General features: G+C 50.8%; 2 long non-coding RNA genes across 3 annotated transcripts; both read right to left on the bottom strand.

Moving 5' to 3' along the window:
• Positions 1 to 1,981: 1,981 nt before the first annotated feature.
• On the bottom strand, positions 1,982 to 15,282 carry LOC128852995 (uncharacterized). 2 transcript variants are annotated; one of them, XR_008451165.1, is made up of 4 exons: positions 15,018 to 15,282; positions 7,491 to 10,370; positions 7,081 to 7,224; positions 1,982 to 4,433 (listed from the first exon to the last, which is right to left on the bottom strand). It is a non-coding gene; the product is annotated as an uncharacterized LOC128852995 (long non-coding RNA). The 2 variants fall into 2 exon arrangements; XR_008451166.1 differs by lacking the exon at positions 15,018 to 15,282 and having other exon boundaries at positions 7,491 to 7,699; positions 10,228 to 10,362.
• Positions 15,283 to 15,516: 234 nt separating this feature from the next.
• Positions 15,517 to 18,508, bottom strand: LOC128852998 (uncharacterized). Its single transcript, XR_008451171.1, has 3 exons — positions 18,127 to 18,508; positions 17,223 to 17,278; positions 15,517 to 15,960 (listed from the first exon to the last, which is right to left on the bottom strand). It is a non-coding gene; the product is annotated as an uncharacterized LOC128852998 (long non-coding RNA).
• Positions 18,509 to 21,102: the final 2,594 nt, after the last annotated feature.

Genomic DNA, 21,102 nt, shown 5'->3' with positions numbered 1-21,102 from the left:
TTCCCAGAAATCTTCAAGTGCAAAACGCGTCAGTCACCCATCAGGATAACATCCTTCTCCTCAGCCACCCCCACGCGCAGGGACTCGCGTCCTGCCGAGCCAGGGCCTGGTTACTGCGCTGGCACGGCGCAGGCGTCGCTTTGCTGGGTGGCAACACTGGGCTGACACCCAGCACCAGAGGGTTGGAGGGCAGGGGGGGAAACTGGGACTTTGCACCAATGCTGCTGGAGAGTCCTGGCGTCAGAGAATCACAGAATGTCCTGAGCTGGAAGGGACCCACAAGGATCATTGGCTCCAGCTCCTGTCCCTGCACAGGACACCCCAACACTCACACCGCAGGGCTGAGGGCATTGGCCAATCGCTGATGGAATAGTGTCAGGTTTGGCACTGTGACTGCTTCCCTGGGAGCTGCTCCAGGGCTCCACCACCCTCTGGACTATCCTGATCCAGAGCCCCTCCCCAGCTTCCCTGCAGCCCCTTTCAGCACTGGAAGCTGCTCTAAGGTCTCCTCGCAGCCTTCCCTTCTCCGGGCTGAACAACCCCAACTCTCTCAGCCTGTCCTCGTACAGGAGCTGCTCCAGCCCTCGGATCACTTCTGTGTCCTCCTCTGGACTCACTCCAACAGCTCCATGTCCTCCCCGTGCTGGAAGGTATAAACCAAAGCTGGCTGAGTACTGTAGCCACGGGAGCAGCTTGTTTTCATCATACGAACCCCACTCCCTCGAAAGCCCAGCCAGAGATCACAGCTAAAATTGCAGGCATGGCCTGAGCATGAGGAACACGCACACTCTTGGTTTCACCACAGGGGAAGCCACTTCCCCTCCACCTCTCCAGAGCATCTTGAAACTTTTATGATAGAAAATGCCATTCAAGTGACTCTGGTTTCACTGTCATGGACAGCCTGGTTGGCTGCCGTCTCTGTCCCTGCTCCTCTCACCTGGCACGGGTGCTTCGGGACTGGGCCATTTCTGTTGTCTGGGTCCAGCATCCTCGCAGCTAATGGGTTCCTGAAGCCACCCTGCACACCTGTGTCCGTGATCCTCACAGTGGTAAATCCTGTGCTGCTGTCATGAACAGTGATTGAGCCTGTCTGGCATAATTTATTCCCTGGGAGCCCACGCAGTTCCAGCAGCGATGATCACCTGCTCAAGGAGCAATGCCCGGGATGAACTCTTTTGCTCTTGAGAGCTCTTAAGGATAACCACAGCGTGTCCACAAGCCACCAGCACTGGTAATGCCCTGCACCCCCACCTCGCCTCTTCCCTGCTGCCCCCGCTCCTGCCTATTTGTGGTGCAGCAGCTGAAGCCACGGAAGCTTAGAGCAGCCCTGGGGTGGAGGCCTGAGCTTTGGAGCCTCTGGTCTGCTCATAGGCACATCCTTGCCCTTTCCAGCAGCTCCCGGGCTTTGCACAGGAGAGGGATCATCTTTCCTGAGGAGAAATCCCCTCCACAACATTCCCTGCTCTCCCCCAACCCCTCACCTCGCTGTGGCTCCAGAGCTGAGTGTGACGTCTGCTTTATTGTTTGTCACCTGAAGCACTTGAAAAAATTACACGAATCCATCAAAGTAATGAATCTTTGCAGCGGTAGCAAATAGACAGAGACAGAAAGGCACTCACCCGCAACATGGCATCTTTAAAAATTAATACAAAACAAACAGCTGGCCTTTCGCTCCCTTTGCAAGGGGGGCTGCATGGGAAAGGGGACGGCTCCGGATTGGAATGTGACCTCCTCCAGGTCCCTGACCCCACCGCGGTGTCGCACAGCACCTCTGGCCTCAGCAGCATATGGGAACGATGGACCAATGCGGCAGTGTTACCACTACCGCGGTGCGTAGGGAATGGCTGGGTTTTTGGGAGTGTCGGAGCCTCATCACTTCCTTCCAGCCTTGGCCAGCCCCCTCCAGCCCTATGGGCCCTCAAAGCAGTTTGTCTGCGTCTGAGCAAGCTTGTAAACCCCTTAGGGGAGAGACCGCAGTTGCTTTTACACCTGTACACTGCTTGTCACTGTGCAGGCTCCATAAATAATAAATAGCGGTGCTTCAGTCTCCTCCAAGCTTTTATTTTGTTACCCAGGTGTAATATATCCACCTACAGAATGTGTGTATGTGTATGCTGTGTATATAAAAAGATGTGTGCATATATATACACACTATACACATACACACACACACTTTAGTGTCCATATTACCATTATATGGACTTGGAGGAGACAGTCTGAGACCACTGCATGCAGGATGGGGATGTATCAGCACACGCTGAGCTCCTCTGCTCCTGGAGTGTTTCCACTCCCCCACCTCCCAGTGCCCGGTGCTCGCCCCCTCCTTTAAAGTCCCAGACCTTTAACTCCAGCTGTTGCAACGAGTTTTGAATGATGTAAACCCTCTTCTTGCTCAAAACTACCGTTTCACAAAAAAGGGGGGAGAAAAGGAAAAAACCAAACCCTGTTGTTGTGTGAACCAAAGCCACAGAAATGGAGTGAGGCGCTTACCTGGGGAATGATTTTTCTATGGGATGGGGTAAATCTTTAGAACACGGGTGTTGCTTCTCGAGGCTGGCGTCGCCGCCGAGCAGAGGCTGAGCCAGGGGAGCAGGGATGCTCTCAGGGACATGGCATTTCCACCACGGCTCCTCCTCTGGATCGAAAGGAAGGAAAACAGCAGAAGGCAAATTGGTTTCGACCACAAAAATTCCTCTGTTGTTCAAGCCTCTCCCATCTTGAGGGGTTCTTTTATTTATTAGTCTACAAAGAGGCGGCTGTGCCGGTACCTGCGGGGCCTGCCCTTGCCCTGCAGAAAGGTGCAGAGATGGAGCGCGGGAAGGAAGATGGATGGATCCTGAATTGTTTCTAATTTATGGGACTCCGTGATTCCTGCTGCCGTATGTCTCTGAGAAATGACACCACTACTTCAGGAGCGGAGATTAATCTGAGCCGGCAGGAGAAGGACAAAACAAATCATCTACTGCAGGAATCTCATTTGATGTCTGTTAGTAAGAGCACTGGGATGAATGGCTTTTGTAAAGACCGCACTGCAACATGGTTTTTTTCCCCTTTTCTATGCTGTTCTGCTAATTGAGGTCTATGAGGCATGTGGCAGAGGCAAGCTCAGCGCTGCTTTTGGCGTTGCCACTCCGTGCTGGTGCCAGCAAGAGACCCAGCACCTGCAGGCATGGGATGAAGTGTTCTGCATTGAGGCTGCATGAAGCTCAGAGCATGGGATACAGGAGAAACAAGAGAGCTGGAAGCTGAGCTGCAGTGGTGCTCACGCACCCAGGGCCAGGGGAGAGACAGACGGTCCTGCACGTGCCTGCTGAACCCATCAAATCCATTTTTTTAACCATGAAATCAGCTTAATGTCAGGGAGAAGGGTCAGGTTGTAAAGAAAGGGCTGGCGTCCTCTGGAAGAAAAAGAGCTCTGGAGGAAGCAAGTGCATGTCCTGTGTCCCCAGGGCCCGGGGAGCAGAAGGTCATAGACAGACAGACAGACATCCATCCTGCCAGCGCCAGGCTGCTGCCCATACACCTGCACCCACAAAAAAGCAAAGTTTCTCAACTTAGGAAGCAGGCAAGGTCACAGCAGACTTTAACTCCAGCTGTGGACCCCATGGTGAGCCCTGCACAGCTGGGTGGATCCCAGCCTTTCCCTTCCCTCAGCCTGTTAAATCCAATCCGTCACCACTGAAAAAAAGCCCCACCGATGCTCCTTATCCTACCAAAGACGTTCAGCTGGGGCAGGAGCGGTACCCGGGGCGGAGCGCTGTTCCAGTGCTGCGTGGTGCAGCTCGGATCGATACCCAATCAATTCCATTGATCGCTTTTAAGGTGCAGGCTCAGAATAGCTGAGACTGCGTAAGGCGTAGCAAAGCGTGTACTCCCACAAAATAATTTGTCAGGCCCCACTGTAGAAACCCAATGACGGTTGTAATTTATTGCTGACAGACGATATTTATCACCGCAGCATCCTCTTTTTCTCTTCCTCTGTCTCGTTAGAAATAGCATCAATAATGTTTATTGTAGCTTTTAATTTTTTATCATTGGTATTCTTACCTGTGCTGCTCCTGGCTGGCTGGAGACGAGCAAAGGCATTAGAGCAGACAGAGGCTTTGATCTGCATTCAACGGTAAATGATGAATTTAAGACATTCTTCCTGAATGCTCACAGAGGGCGCACACTGTAGCAGAGCCGACTTTCTGCAGCCCAGAAACCACCCGTGTCCTGGGCTGCAATCAGAGCAGTGGGACCAGCAGAGAGGGAGGGGATTCTGCCCCTCTGCTCCGCTCTGAGAGACCCACCTGGAGCCCTGGGTCCAGTTCTGGAGTCCTTGGCACAGGAAGGACATGGAGCTGTTGGAGCGAGTCCAGAGGAGGCCATGGAGATGATCCAGGTCCGGAGCATCTCCTGTACAAGGACAGGCTGAGAGACTTGGGGTTATCCTGGAGATGAGAAAGTTGAGGTTAGAGCAGCTTCCAGTGCTGAAAGGGACTCCAGGAAAGCTGGGAATGGGCTCTGGATCAGGGAGGGCAGGGATGGGATGAGGGGAATGGTTTTGAGCTTAAACAGGAGAGACTGAGATGAGATCTTAGGGAGAAAATGTTTTTCTGTGATGGTGGGGAGGCCCTGGCCCAGGTTGCCCAGAGCAGTGGTGGCTGCCCCATCCCTGGAGGGGTTCCAGGCCAGGTTGGATGGGGCTTGGAGCCCCTGATCCAGCGGGAGCTGTCCCGGCCCATGGCAGGGGTGGGACTGGATGACCTTTATATGTCTCTTCTGATCCAAACATTCTATGATACTGGGGAAAAAAATGGGCTGTTTCCTCCCAGAATCTTGCCCTCCCTTTCTCACCAAGTCTGCTGAGTTGTGCAAGGTCTGCAGAGGATGCTCGGACCCTGCACCCTCTCCAGGCAAAGCCCCAGCCCTCACCCATGGGCTCACGCTTTATAGGTTGCTCTCAATTACCCTAGAAAGTTGTGATCCCATCCTCAAACCCATGCCAGGCAGCTCCTGTGATGGCAAGCGGAGCATCATCTGCAGCGTCTTCCACCCAGGCTTCACTTGATGCTTAGTTTACAAACAATACCACCTTGCCATCAAGACCAGATCCGAGTAAATGTTATTTACTTGTTTTTTCTGCACAATTTGCCATTACCTCTCCACTAAATGAAGCTTGGCATTCCTCGATAGATGTTTACATTTTGCATGCAGCCTCTTTTCACACCTATTAAGTAGTACCCTGGTTAAACCGAGATCTGTGAGCGCGCTGGCGGTTGCTGCACTGCAGGGGGTTGTTCGCTGCCTACACTTGAATATTCAGGTGTTTGGACTGGCTGACAGGAAGATGCGCTCCTGAAAAATGATTTATTCCAGGCACTGCTTCTCCACCGAGCTCCAACCACTCACATCTCACACGCGACACTGAGAAGGCCCTGTCCGCCTCCTTTCCTTACCCTACGTGATCATTTGCCATCACAGGGCACCTACCTGTGTGCCTAAAAACACCTGAAATCCCCCACCTTTAATTTTTCCCCATTTTTTTAACACTTTTTACCAGCCCTCAAGGGACTGCGTTGCGTTTTGAAGTTGGGGCCAAGAGTTCCTGTTTGGGATTTTACTTTTCCCCTCTCTTTCCAGACATGAGTAATTCCCACCGCAGTGGTTATTTTAGCATCATTACAGCAGTCTCTCAGACGAGCCGGTCATTTACAGATTAGATGGATGCTGCCTGCATTGTTCACAACTGATTACGGGATTGACAGCTTGGCTTCCACCCAAAATTCCGAGTTCCAGTTTAGCGTAATTGGAACTGAATGGCAGAGCGGGCTGCAGGAAGGGGGTAGCAGCCGCTGATGGTTTAGTTAACACTGATTTTTATCGATCCCTAAAAAGCCTCAGATGTTGCAGGTTACTCTTTATAGGGCAATAAAGTTTATAGTTTGGGTTGTCCTGGGGGAGCAACTTCTACGTGTCTCTAACCACTCTCAGGTGACTGCAGAGGCCACTGCCAGCCCCGGTTTGCTGATTAATAATCAGGATGCAAGCAAGAAGACAAAATTTGTTATAGTCAAGGAATCAAAGTTCCAGAAAGCAATGGTGACCAAATTAAAATGTAATGTGACTACTGTAGGGTTTAGTGCTTTTAGTGTAGGGTTTTATTGCTTTTAAGAAGAAAAATCAGATTATTCTAGTCCATTCCATTCTTCTCTACTCTTCTCATCCTCTTTCATGTTATTCATGTCCCATCCTATCCTTCTGTTTAAGTCCTCTATTGCTCCTTTCTTATTCTGTCCCACCAGATGCTGGAATTGGTGGTGGCCGCCCCTCCTGCACCTACAGCCGCCCCTGCGCTCGCAGTCGCTCTCTGACCGGGACCTCCCGAAGCAGCTCAGCTGCAGAAGATGCCGCCACGTGCGCAGCGGGGGAAGCTGCGAGGCCACCGAGCAAAGGCAGATGTTTAACCAAGGCCCAAGCAGGCACCAGGAGGTTTTCAATCCACAGCCCTGAGTGACTGCAAGCCGGGAGGCTGAGGGCATTTCTGGAGGGGTCTCAGGGGCTTTTTTGGGTTTTTTTGCCTCTCCCAATCCTTTCACTCATTGCTTGTTCCCTCTGACGGTGGAATTCTCTCTAATGGACTGGCAGAGCCCCGGCTCCCAGTCCTGTGGCTTTGAGCTCATTTGTCAAACCGGGAGATCTTTATGAAGAGCTGTTAGCAGAGCATTTACTCCCCATTTCTCATCCTACGCTGTCATTGCCTTCCAAGATTAATTAAGGAAAAAAGAAAAGACATCTTGTCTCTCTTTTGTTTTTTCCTTTCTTGCCTTTTTTTTTCTTTTCCAGCCCTTTCTCTCTGTTTATGTCCTGAATACTGCTGGGGAGCAAAACAAGCAAAACTCAATGCTTCCCCTCTTGCCTCTCGTGGACAATAAATCTTTTTTTTTTTTTTTTTTGTTTCTCTTTAAGTGGAAGTGCTTGGGTGAGCTTTGTCCTGACCATCAGTTCTCTCGCACGGCCTCAGCTGCTAAAGCTAAGCCAGTAAAGACCCCAAATCCATCGACTTATGATTGCTTTAAGTGCTAGGTTCAGACTTACAGCCCCAGTCCCAAGAGTCGGCGTCCTGTCCGTGAATTGCTTCCAGGGCACACGACGCTATCCTTCTTGCTCGCCATGGGGCAATTGGGTGCTTTTGCCCAGGCACCAGTTCATATACACTCTCCTTGTACCATTTGCTTCCATCTGCAATCATAACCTCTGGTTATTGCAGTGCAACGGCCTTGTCCACAGCCCCTAAGATTCTCAAATGCTGTGTTTGCTGTACCTCAGGCTATTTGGTTTGCCCAAAACTACGATCCCACAGGTGAATTATACATAAAACCCAATGCTGCCACTTGCCCTGCCCCCTTCCCAGCCCAGTCCCCACTCTCGCCCCACTCCAGGAACCTCTGTCCCAGGGGACTCCTTTTTACCCTTTTAGTCAGTGGCAAACTCACGTGTCGTCTTACATAGAGGTTTATTTTGCAGTTTGACTGTCCCCACCGCTCTGCCTCATTCTCCAGTCTGACCAGTTCTCCCAGTGGCTGTCTGTGCTGACCTGCAGGTGCCAGGGCGCTCCCAAGGGATGCTGCTCTCGGCTCCTCCTCGCTGGCAGGCAGCAGAGGAGCTGCCTCTTCGTGTGGAAGTTATTGCTGATCCAGGAAAATTGAACATCAGCCTGAGGAAACACAGGAAAAAGGCCGTCCGTTGGCATTTGCTACCCTCAGGTGTTTGCATCAGCCTCACCCCTGACATTTTGTCTCACAGATGAGAGTCAGCCAGAGAGGAGGAGAACCATCTAACTCTGACTCTGTCTTTCTGACCGTAGCTCCCAAACACTGTCCTCACTGTTGCGTGCGACACCAGCAGAGTGCCTCCTCCCCATGGCACCGTCCCCAACAGCAGCTCCATCTCCCTGAGATGAAGCGGGAGCGGGCAGGCACAGAGGACACTGGGGGGAAAGGATGAAAACACTTCTTCCTTTCTCCTTGCTCTCCCAGCTGCTCATCCTGAGCCTGCTCAGACCAAGGAAAGCCTCTCCCTGACTTTGCTGGCCCTCGGACCCCACTCTGCATCAGTGCAAGTTTAGCCCCGTGGTTCTTTGAAGGCATCCATCACCACCAAACCACACGCGGAATGAAGGGGTGAAGCAGCAGATCCATGGCTGCTGTAAATCAGTACGATCTCCCATTGTTGGCAGAGTCAAACTCACAACCAGCCGGGGAGGTAACCCAAAATGCTGCGCATTGGAGCAAAAGAAATTTCTGCAGTAATTAGATCTGGAGCGTGATTACCCAAAGGGAAACGAAAAACAAATGTGGGTGACAGGTATTTCCAGGATAACTGCAGTTATTAATGCTTTTCTCTACCAGTGACAGGCACGAGGGATTAGTATTGCCTGAAAAAGTCTGGTTTACTGTGGGAAAAAATGAGGGCTGGAAATGAAGCAAGTCGAAGGCCATATGCTGCTCTGTGTGCTGGTGGGGTCCTGGGAGGATAGCTGTAGCCAAAACAAGAAAAGGCAAATATGCGAGGCATATGTGAGGAGAAACATGAACCTGTTGCTTAGAAGTTTCCAGTTACAATAAAGAAAAAACATTAGGAACCTGTTATTCTCGGCTGCACAAGCTCACCCTGAATTAGTGACCCTGTCAGGGGGTGCTGAGGGCACGGGCCGCAACCTGGACCTCAGGGCTGGGGCTCACCATGACCGTCCTCAATTGAAAGCCTCACCTCACGCTGAGTTATGTGGGTGGAACGGAACCCCAGCCTTCTGCCCATACCAGTGTCCTTGGAGTTCCGCGGGGAGGGGGGGCCCATTGCCTCCGAGCACTGCCAAGGTGCTGCAGAGACCATGCGCTGCTGCAGGAGATGCGGTCCTTCCCAGAAAGGGAACAGGAGAAAAGGCTTGAGCTGGTTCCTGTCCTGGTGGCACAGCTTGAATCACAGAATCATGGAATGGGTTGGAAGGCACCTCAAAACTCATCCAGTCCCACCCCTGCCATGAGCAGAGACACCTCCCACTGGATCAGGGGCTCCAAGCCCCTGGGTGTCCCTGGGCTTTGAGGTCCCTTCCAACCCAAAACATTCTATTATTTCCCCTTCCCTGATAAAGAAAATTGTGACTTTTCTCTTTGACCTGGAAACTGGAAGTCTTTGGCCAAAACATAACTGAACACAGAGGACGGTGGGTGCAAACTATAAGAACCACAGATCTGCTGCTGCTCCTCTTTGCCTAAAACTGAAAAAACCACCCCAACCCTGCATCCCTCCAAGCCTCTGTTTCCATAGCTCAGTGAAGAGGAAAAGAAAGAAGGAAGAAAATTCAGACAGCTGGAAAGATGCATCCCAGGTGGGAGCTCCTGGACCTCTTCCCACGGTAAAGCAAGATATTTATTTAAAGACAGGATGGACTTGCAACAGATGCAAGGAAATGTCAAAATATTCCACAAGTAGGAAGATGAACGAACACAACCGTCCCTGCAGCCGGTGCATAAGGAATAACCTGAGAGCCTGGGCAAAGCAGAAGTCAGAATAGAGCAAGTCTGAGGAAAGCACTGCTCAGTCGGTCTCTGCAGAGGGAACAACACTGCCTGCCATGGCCAAAAGCGTTCGATCAGACAGCACCAACCGAGTGCTCCCACGGCAGAGCGCAAAGAGGAAGATATTACTGCGATAACACACAGTAATACAGGGGTAACAGGAACTGGATAGGTAAATCATAGAATCACAGAATCATTAAGGTTGGAAAAGACCTCTCAGCTCACCCAGTCCAACTGTCAGTCCAACCCCACCGTGCCTGCCAAACCACGGCCCCAAGTGACACCTCTCCTCTTTCTTAAACCCCTCCAGGGATGGAGGCTTCACCACTCTTTCAGTAGTTTTCCCCAATATCCAATTTAAGCCTCCTCTGGCACAACATGAGGCCATTTCCTCTCATCCTATCCCTTGTCACTTGGGAGAAGAGCCCAGCATCCACCTCACCACAACCTCCTTTCCAGGAGCTGCAGAGAGTGATGAGGTCTCCCCTCAGCCTCCTCTTCTCCAGACTAAACAGCCCCAGGTCCCTCAGCTGCTCCCAGAACCCCTGGGGCTCCAGACCCATCCCCAGCTCCGTTCCCTTCTCTGGACGTGTTCCAGCCTCTCAATGTCCTTCTTGTTGTGAGGGTCCCAAAACTGAGCCCAGGATTTGAGGTGCGGCCTCACCTGAGCCCTGGACGATGGTCCCTTCCCTGCTCCTCCTGGCCACCCCATTGCTGTGCCTTTCCCCAAACGTGGCCACTCGGAATCACAGCATCTGGACTGGAGTAGCTATAGAAGAGATGGGTGCTGGTGGTGCCACTCTCTCTCTGAAAGACAAGGGATCCACAACAGTGAATTTAGGCTTAAACCCTTGATGCGGAATGGCTGAAGTCAGACAAATGACCGCCCTCCCACACGCCGTGCAAGTGATTTGCGGCAGAGCAGAGGGAGATGATGAATTAAAGTCTTTGAAAATTCCTGCTTGAAAACATCCCAGAATTGCTTTCCAGCAGTGCTGCATTTGGGGGAGGAAAGCAGCGTTTAGGATTTGTTTTCAAATGACAACTGAAACCTAGAATTAAGGTTTGCTGCGCACAGACACGTACAGTCCTGCCAATTCCCATCATAATGCCTTTATTTACTGTCTCTTTCCTAAACACAAACATGAAGTCACTCCAGCAGCCAAAGTAGCTGTGTTCAGTCAGCCTAGACCGTCACTTTCAAAAATACTTTAAAAACTATTTAAATTGGGGTGTGGAAATGCAGAAATTTCCCTAAAAAGGGACTGAATAATTTTAGAAATCAGCTTTGGAACTGGCTGGATTCTGAAAATATCTAGAACTAAAAATAGAGAGAAACAGTTGAGTTCTAATTATTTTCTCTTTTTTTTGTTTTGGGTGTCACTGCTAAGTTTACGCCCAGCCTACGAGCCTGGGCACAGTAGACATTTTCACTGCTATTCTTGCCTGACTGACAGCCCTGGGCGGCACCCAAGCGCAGCCACAACAAACCCTCAAGAGCCACCAGCCAGCGGGAACACCGGGATGCCTCAAGCCTCCTTGGAGCGATGTCACCACCGCATCTGGCCCTGCCTGCGGGTCGGTCTCTGAGCCACAAAGCCTCTGGGAGCTTCTTCGCTGGGATCCGGCAGGAGTGAAGTCCTTGTGCAGGTGTCCATCTCCGTTGGAAATACATTTGGAGGCACACAGACTGGAAAGCTGGCTCATCATTAACCACATCTGCCTTCTTGCGCAGTTGTGCCATCTGCGTGCCCACGGCTGATGGATCCGATGCAGACGAATGCCACTGTGGCACCACAACCCAAACCAGTCCCTGGGCAAGAGGAGTGAGAGAATATCTTCCCACTTTGACTTCGCTGATGGGAATGATTCAGTGCAGGGATAGGACAAGGGGAATGGTTTTAAGCTGAAAGAGATGGAGATGAGAGCTTAGGGAGAAATGTTTTGCTGTTCAGGTGGGGAGGCCCTGGCCCAGGGTGCCCAGAGCAGCGGTGGCTGCCCCATCCCTGGAGGGGTTCCAGGCCAGGTTGGATGGGGCTTGGAGCAACTGGTCCAGTGGGAGGTGTCCCTCTGGACTGGATGGGCTTTAAGGCCCCTTCTAACCCAAACCATTCCATGACTCTGATTCTCTGACAATTGCAAGAGCAGTGGGGGTCTCAGCACAGCCCATCTGCTTGGCTCACAGAAAGGTTTCTGCTTTAGACTCACCGTCTGCTTGGCATTTGGGAGCATTACAGCGTCGATCACAGCAGAATAAATTTAAAAAAAAAAAAAGAAAAGAAAAGGAAAAAAGAACCTGTGATGAATTCATCCTTCACACTGGCATTAGCACAACCCCAGCCCTGTCCCTCTGCTCCTCGTCAGCAGTGAAAAATGTTTCCTCTCCACCAACAATTACCTGTTTGGGCTCAACCCTTCGAACGCTGGCCCTGCTGTAAATGGCAGTGGTGGCCGTGCTGCCGCCCAGGCGCTCTGCCTGCAGCGGTGATGGATGAGCCCCGGCTCAGCCCCACTGCAGCAGCCATCTGCCACCCCGGGTCCCCTCCCTGGACCCCAACAATTGACACTCCGGTTCCTTTGCCACGGATCAAGGGCGAGCAGAAAAAAAATGGCAGTGATAAAACGTGCCTGGAAAAGCATGCATTAGCCCACGGAAGAGAGATGAATGAAAAGGCTTAGGACGATAGAAAAGAAGAAGACAAAGGAAGGGACTACCTGGCCCAGGTCCAGAGCCCTGGCTGCAGGTGCACCTCCATGACCCGTAAGGCTCCTGTCGGCTTGTTTGCTCGCTCGTGGCGAGTGCGCTCTGCCACGATGAGCCTGCTCCTGGGCTCTCCCCAGCAAATGGAGCATGTCCTGGCTGACACTCTGCTCACCGCCCACCACAATGTACTGGGCACAGCAGAGCAGGGCACTGGATTAAATTGTTCATATGGAATCTGCCAAGAACAAAATGTAACAGGGTGATACTTGGCAGGTGAAGAAACCTTCCCTGAAGCCAAGGTGACCAAAGGTGAAGGTGTCTTGGTAGCAGGAAGCCAAACATCACTTCTGCATTTCTCTCGTGTTTCATTCTCCTGTGGGATGCTGTAAGGCGTTAGGATGGGCAGCTTCACCTGGAGGAGCCTGGGAGGTCTTTGGAAACCTGCCTCCATCCTCAAGGAGAGGGACATGCAAGTATCAGAGAAATCACTGCTTTGCTGACAGCACTTCTCCAGGGAGTGGATTGCTTCCACCTCCAGAGCAAGCCAAGAGTGACCTAGTTGTCCACCCCACCTCCACATTGTTCAGGTTTATCACGTCTTTAAGACCTTCAGCTCAGGTAGCTCTGCTTTCAAGCAGAATCCCTTTGGAAGGGAATTGGTTGTTTTCACTAAAAGATCTGGATTAAATTTATAACAGTAATAAACGCACTTCTTCACAGGTTTGATCCCAGGTTTGCCTGGTGCTGCTCAGGTCAAACAAAGTTTTATGTTTGAGCTGAAAGCCTTCAGTCAGGATTTACAAACAAAAGCCAGATGACAGAGGAGAGGCTGGCACTTCTAAAGATGCTCTGAAAACGCTCACACAAGCAGGAACAGCCCCACAAGAATTACTCTCCCCATGCCAAACCACAGGACGCTGTCCTTGCCTGTCTGTCAGCTCGGCTTCTGACACCGAACAAATCTCATTAATGGTCACCATAGATTCAGCAAACGCTGCACCAGGGCCATAACACCGCGAGGGCCTTTAAAGAGATAGACAAAGCATCCTCTGTTTCCAGGCACACTAGTTGTGAGGAAGATATCCCAGAATTATAGAATGACCTGAGTTGGAAGGGACCTTCAGGGACCATCGACTCCAACTCCTGTCCCTGCACAGGACACTCCAACACTGACACCGTGGGGCTTAGGGGATTGGCCAAATGCTTCTGGAACACTGTCAGGCTCAGTGCCGTGACCGCTTCCCTGGGAGCTGTTCCAGTGCTCCACCACCCTCTGGGGGAAGAACCTTCTCCCAGTGTCCAACCTAACCCTTCCCTGGCATCTTCCTGCCGTACCCTCGAGTCCTACCACTGGTTGCCAGAGAGAAAAGCTCAGCACCTGCTCCTCCTCCAAACACCAAGCTGCCTCCCAGGGATGCTGGAGAAAGGCCAGGCCAGCGGCACACCAGGATCTTTGTTTGTACTCAACTGTTGGGATGAGCGCAAGCAGCAGCAGCAATGAATAATCACTTCTTAAGACGTGGTGCAGGAAACAGGAAAAAACAATCTTTCCCTAACATAAGGCTGTCACCAGCATTAACGCAAGAACAGTTACTGAAGCGAGGATCCTGGTTAGTGCAGTACTCTTTTGCAGGTGGGAATAGCTGGGTTCACTCTTGATCCTTTCCACTTAGCAGCAGATTTGGCAATAACGCTGTAGAGGAGGCTTTCAAAGGCACATTTGGCCCCTGCGAGGTGAGGACTGGGAGAGGCTTAATGGCTTTGAAGGAAAAATACTGGTGGAACTAAGATAGGGGTTGGGAGGCCCTGGCCCAGGGTGCCCAGAGCAGTGGTGGCTGCCCCATCCCTGGAGGGGTTCCAGGCCAGGTTGGATGGGGCTTGGAGCCCCTGATCCAGTGGGAGGTGTCCCTGCCCATGGCAGAGGGGGGGACTGGATGGGCTTTGAGGTCCCTTCCAACCCAAACCACTCTGTGATATTTTTCTCAGAAAGTATGAAAGTGTAATGCATTCAGGGTCAGGAATTTTTCATTCCAAAAGCACTTTCTGGACAAACACATTCTTCCTCAAGTTTCATGGATTCTGAGTAGTTTTGTTTAGGAAGGATGTGTGTTTTATGATGGACAAAACTTTGTGAGGCAAAGAGAAAATGGTGACAAAAAGCAGAAAACATTTCCCCATGACTCTGCTTTTTAACGCCTCTTGATTTTACCACCTTAACACCCGTAAGCTAAAATACTGGTTTTCAAATTGAGAAAATCTCCTTCTCCTTCCTCCTACCTCCTCTTCCCTCAGTTGTTTTTGCAGACATTTTTCTTTAGCAGAAAGAGCCAAATAATCTAATTTGACGTTTTAGGATTTATTCCCTACAGGAACTGTAGAAATGCCACCTGCTACCTGTGTGCTAGATTTGACCACAAATCAACAGCACCCAGCGCTGTACAGGATCTCTTGATATTTTAATGACCAAGAAATGCCTGGCCACTAATGACAAAACCTCCTAAACCGCACAGCCTGTGTTATTCTGTAAATGCCAAACGCTACCTTGCTATTTGTATCACTCTTAATTGCACCTCTTTAATTACAAGAAGGGAGATCATTAATTATATGAAGTGAAAAGACCTCTGAAAGCTTGTACTTCAGGCTTGGCTCTCTTGCAAGTGCACAATTACTCCTGGAAAGGGCATTTAACAGCTCCGTGCTCAAGCTTTTCTACATTCATGTCCATGGTAGAAGACTTGTTCGCTCCTTACCTCGTGTTGCTGAAACAGCTAAGCACGAGTAGCTCAAGTCTTCTGCTGAATGCAGCTGCCAAAAGCCAAGCTGAGAGAACAAGAGTCCCTCAGACCAGGAGACAGAGGGCTGCGTGACCAGTTCTGGAGTCCTCAGCACAGGAGGGACCATGGAGCTGTTGGAGCGGGTCCAGAGGAGGCCACGGAGATGATCCGAGGGCTGGAGCAGCTCCCACATGAGGACAGGCTGAGAGAGTTGGGGTTGTTCAGCCTGGAGAAGACAAGGAGACCACAGAGCACCTTCCAGCAGTGAAAAAGGCTCCAGGAAAGCGGGGAGGGGCTCTTGATCAGGGAGTGCAGGAACAGGACGAGGGGAACAGTTTTCAGCTAAAGGAGGAAGGGAGGTTGAGATGAGATCTTAGGAAGAAATGTTTTGCTGTGAGGGTGGGGAGGCCCTGGCCCAGGTTGCCCAGAGCAGTGGTGGCTGCCCCATCCCTGCACTATCCCTGGAGGTGTTCAAGGCCAGGTTGGACAGGGCTTGGAGCAGCTTGATCCACATTTTTAAATAATTTTAACAGTTATTCTATCAGGCAGTGTGGTGAAGAGACAAGAACCCACTTACCTGTGAATTAGGGTGCTTAAAACACCAGGCTGAAGTCCACACCTTGGCCAGAAGCTTTGCTCCCAAGAAATCAGAGGTCAAGTGGTTGGGTACCTACCGAAGTCTCACACCAGGTTACGTAGCCAGCTGCAACACCGCTGAGTGAGGGAAGCCACTCTCCATCAGGGAGTTCCCGTTGCCATGGGGTATACTTCCTGTCCTTTCACTGGGCCATAAAACAACTGAACCTGCACTTCAGGTAGATAAGGAAGTTTGCACTATTTTGCTTGAGAAGCCAAATGACTACAACCTTTCTGCTCAGCACTGCAGAAGAATATTAGGTTCAGTTTCCACAGGTTCAAACTAGGGGGAAAAAAAAAAAAAAGGTAAGAAAGAATGAATTGGGTAACGTTGGTTGTTGGTTCCAGCTCCAGCCTCAAACACAGCAAACACAAATATGACCATATGACCTCTCTAAGCAGTCCTTAAGAAAGCAGAGAGATGTTGAGAGACGTGTCCAAGGGGCACACGGCTTCCTGAGGCTGCAGCATCCTTTCTGAAGGGACGCTCTGAGACAGTAAATCCACTACATTCCACTGTCTTTCCATGACCCCACTTCTCTGAGGAACAGGAAAGGCTGAGAAGCCCTGAATGGAGCTTTCGGTGCCCAAGGCTCTTCTGACATCGCAAGAAGATCATCTTGACAGTCTCCAGGCCAAGCTGTGTCATAAACAGTGCTAGAAACCTTCACAAGTCATCAAAGTTTCCACATGATTATGTGAGCAAATATTTGGATTGGAAGTACTGTTCGTCATTATTTGCAGTTCATTTTCTCTTATTTGTTCTCTGTCTTTTAAATAATAAAACAGAGAAAGCAGAAATGACAGCTCACAGCGTTCACATCCCCAAGCAGAAACGACACCTGGTTTTCTCGGCAAACACCTCGGTTGCGCACAACCAGGCTCTGCAGCTCCTCAACGATCTCAAACATCTTTTCCACCCAAACGATTCTATGAGAGGCAGCCTGCGCCAGGGAGGAATCTAGCCCCTTGCTCAGAGCTGGGTACCACGACTGCTGGGGCACCGACAGGTCGTGATTATTGACCGGGAAAACTCCTGGCCCGGCTGTGCTCACACACAGAGCTGTTCTGGATTCACACCCTGGGGCAGAGAAACACAAACCAGTTCCCTGTTTCCAGGCTCCCTGGGTTTTGGGGCTTTCCTGCTTCATTGCTGTTTGGCACCTCATTTGGAGGCTTGATCTTGGCAACAGCTGTTTCTCAAGCTCGGGGCTGCGCGCTATTAATCATGTCAGAAAGCAGTGGTGTTACCTACAGCAGGAAACGCTGCAGCTGGTGGCAGGGCTCTGCAGAAACAGCCCCTGAACATGTTCGCCGAGGAAGGTTTTACACCTGCCTATGTAAGTGCAAGACTCCCCGGGTACAGAGGCACAATGGGAACTCTTCAACAGCAGAAAAGCTCCACGGTAATGCTGGCACTGCTTCCTCAGGCATCTTCTTCTCAAAATATACGTGTCCCAAACACCTATTAATTACATTTCCAGCAGCCTGTTTCTCCGTGCCTCCAGCACTGGGTGCCTCTGTCTGTGTGAAAGCAATACGTACCGCGTGCTGTAGGAGTGGGCAGCAGCAAGCGACGAGCCAGCGCTCTGGTCCGGAGACTGCAAAGAAAGCACGGTGTTAATTCTTTTTGGCAGGGTGATGGCTTAGCGAACAGGAGAAGCCAGGACACTAATGGGTAAGAGCTGGCTCCTTCCAAAAGCATGGATCAGGGGCTCCAAGCCCCATCCAACCTGGCCTTGAACCCCTCCAGGGATGGGGCAGCCACCCCTGCTCTGGGCACCCTGGGCCAGGGCCTCCCCACCCTCACAGCAAAACATTTCTGCCCAAGATCTCATCTCAATCTCCCCTCTTTCAGCTGAAAACCATTCCCCTCATCCTGTCCCTGCACTCCCTGATCCAGAGCCTCTTCCCAGCTTTCCTGGAGCCCCTTTCAGCACTGGAAGCTGCTCTAAGGTCTCCTTCTCTTCTCCAGGCTGAACAACCCCAACTCTCTCAGAGAAAAGATGTCAGTTTATCTTGTATTTAGGTTTCTCGAAGCACTTCTATTTCAAGAGAATTCTCCAAAGCAGAACAGCTGCCCAGAAGGCAGAAGCATCTCAGGGTGGACATTTCTGCTCCCTCAAATCCCAGCCCATAGAGGAGAGCAGAAACACATGAATCTACACCAAACCCCTCCTGAATCATCACATTGAACACTCCCACCTCCAGCGAGACAGTTTCGGCTTTAGAGGGTCACTTGTAGAGATGGAGGAAGGATTTCCGCTGTGGGCAGCACAGACTTATTGCAAATGTTCATGCTGAGAACATATGGGCCTTTCTATGGAAATGATTTCAAACATCCTTATTGACAAGGAAAAGAGAAGAGCCCCAAACTGACAGAAATCCTTGCCTTAACAGAAAAAAAAGCTGAGGTACTGTGGCAATCTCCCAGCCCAGCCCTGCTCACCAGGCTCCGAGTCACGCAGAGATGTGACGGTTAACAACGCATGGTTATGAAATCCCTCCCGGCGGCAGGAGGGGAGCTGTCAGGACCCCAGTAATTTCTTGTTTTCAGTGAAATATGGGTAACATTTGTGTTGCGTTTTCAATTCCTCTTTTCAGGTTATTTTCCATTTCCACTTTCATAATAACCTTTACACCTAAAAATAGTGCCTCACTTGTACAATCGCAGTGACCTTTTATATTACGTGTGGATTACCACAAAATAAGCAGCTTGTTCAGTTCACAGATGACAGTAAGCACAGCTGCTTTCATCTCTGCGGCTTCCACCAGCTTCGGTTGGTCCCCAGTTGGGGAAACTGAGGTAGAGGGAAGGAAAACCCTTCCTCGCCAACACCAGCAGGGAGGGCAGGGCCTGGGTGCAGTGCTGGGGGTGCTGCCTTCGGAACTTGAGAGTCCTGAAGCATGTAATTCACTTCATGGTTAGCGTTTTTGAGTTTCTCTCCTCTCCCACCCCAAAACAGTGACAATTCTCTCTCTGAAAAGAGACACTTCTCTTTCACATTTCAATCCTAGTATTAGGAAAGCATCAACGTCTTCACAAAGCCGTGGTGTGTGAAGAACGGGCTTTGGTGCAGCACCAACAGGATATTTTTCCCTCAGGTTCCACACCATCTCCAAGTGCAACCTTTCCTGTTCCAGCTGCACCAACTTTGTGCTTCCTGTGGGCATTTGAATTCATCGGGGACCACAGCACCAGGCAGCACTTGACTTTAATATCCATAGCTACTTTTTATGCTGGAGTTACCTGGCGTAGTTTAGAGAACGTTCTCCCTGGTAAAGCCCTCACACTTTGCTTCACAATGGAAGCGTTCAGTACTGCCACCTTCTTGGGCTGCCTCTTCTGAGCGCCCACGTTAACATCTCCTGCAATACCAGAGGAACTACCAAGCAGTTCCAGGCAGGGTGACTCTCCTGGCCCAGTCTAATAAATGCCCTGACACTTTCCCCACAAGAAGTCAAAGTGATGCTGCATTAAGCCTTTTAAAGAAGAAATACTCCATCCACTCACCATTCCTCTCGGGGCTGAGGCAGAAACAGACCACAGTGCCACAGCTGCAGTTTTATGTGGGCCATTGCTTCCCTTCAGGCTGGACACTAGGAGAAGATGCTTCTCCCAGAGGGTGGTGGAGCACTGGAACAGCTCCCAGGGAAGCAGTTGCAGTGCCAAGCCTGACAATGCTCCAGCAGCATTTGGCCAACACCCTCAGCCCCACGGTGTAAATGTTGGAGTGTCCTGTGCAGGGACAGGAGCTGGACTTGATGGACCTTGTGGGTCCCTTCCAGCTCAGGACAGTCTACAATTCTATGATTCTCATAAATCATAGACAAGTTGACTGCCTGGGGACTATAGGAGCTGCAGCTCTCGGAGAACCTCCTCCCTACTGGAGCAAGCATTCCTTCATTATAAGAAGTGATCCATATTCTCTCAATAAAGCCATTTTGGTCCAAGAAGGCCTTTAATATCAAACAAAACACATGCTTAGAGCTTCCAGTCTGCTCTGTTGCCACACTTGATGAAAGAGAAACTTCTTCCAGCTTTTGAAATGTTTTTCCACCCCTTCGGCAAGACCCTGGGCTATAGACAGACACAAAAAAAGAACAGCTGCATTTTTCTTCTTTTCATTTTTTTTCCTTTTTGAATAAAAGATTTTTCCCCCTCAAGATTTTTTTTTGCGCTTACTATGGACTTAAGTTTTGCTGCTCACTCTAATCTCAATCAGCACTGAGCATGGGCTGCCCGAGATGGTTTTTAAGGCTGCCTGCATCACAGAATGCCCTGAGTTGGAAGGGACCCGCATGGATCATCAGGTCCAACTCCTGTCCCTGCACAGGACACCCACAACATTCACACCGTGGGGCTTAGGGGGTTGGCCAAATGCTGCTGGAATATTGTCAGGATCAGTGCTGTGACTGCTTCCCTGGGAGCTGTTCCAGTGCTCCACCACCCTCTGCGTGAAGAACCTTCTCATGCCCAACCTAACCCTCCCCTGGCATCTTCCTGCCATTCCCATGGGTCAGAGGGAAGAGCTCAGCACCTGCTCCTCCTTCTCCCCTTGTGAGGAAGCTGCCATCCACGATGAAGTCTCCCCTCAGTCTCCTCTTCTCCAGGCTGAGACCAAGTGACTTCAGCCACTCCTCACACTCTTCCAATCTAAACCCTTCACCAACTCCATGCCCTCCTCTGAATGCTCTCCAGCAGCTTTACATCTTTTTTTTTTTTTTGGGCCTCCTCACCACAAAGAATTTCTCCCCTATGCCCAATCTAAATCTTCCCCCTTCCAATCTGAAGCCATTCCCCCTCATTCTGTCACTCCAAACACTTGTAAAAACCCCTCCAGGGATGGGGCAGCCACCACTGCTCTGGGCACCCTGGGCCAGGGCCTCCCCACCCTCACAGGTGAGCATTTCGTCCCAAGATCTCATCTCAATCTCCCCTCTTCCAGCTTAAAACTATTCCCCTCACCTTATCCCTGCCCTCCCTGATCCAGAGCCCCTCCCCAGCTCTCCTGGAGCCCCTTTCAGCACTGGAAGCTGCTCTAAGGTCTCCCCACAGCCTTCTCTTCTCCAGGCTGAACAGCCCCAACTCTCAGCCTGTCCTTGTATGGGAGGTGCTCCAGTCCTCGGATCATTTCCATGCTGCCTCTGGACTCACTCCAACAGCTCCACACCCTTACGCTGGGGATTCCAGAACTGGACACAGGGCTCCAGGGGGAAGTCTCATCAGAGCAGAGGGGGCGAATCTCCTTCCTCATCCTGGGATTTCTGTCAAGGGTCAGATTTGGGTGGGTTTGATCCCTTAAAAAATTGCTTGTTAAACATAACAGCCTCTACTTTCCTCCTAAAATAACACCTGCAGCAAAACAATCCTGGGCTCCATGGGAAGCAGCGGCATCATGTGATGAACTGGGATACACAGAGG

The sequence above is a fragment of the Cuculus canorus genome, chromosome 9, assembly GCF_017976375.1.
Source record: "Cuculus canorus isolate bCucCan1 chromosome 9, bCucCan1.pri, whole genome shotgun sequence".
Classification (NCBI taxonomy): domain Eukaryota; kingdom Metazoa; phylum Chordata; class Aves; order Cuculiformes; family Cuculidae; genus Cuculus; species Cuculus canorus.
The sequence above is the reverse complement of the archived record's forward strand: the minus strand, read 5'-3'. Positions and strand labels throughout refer to the sequence as shown.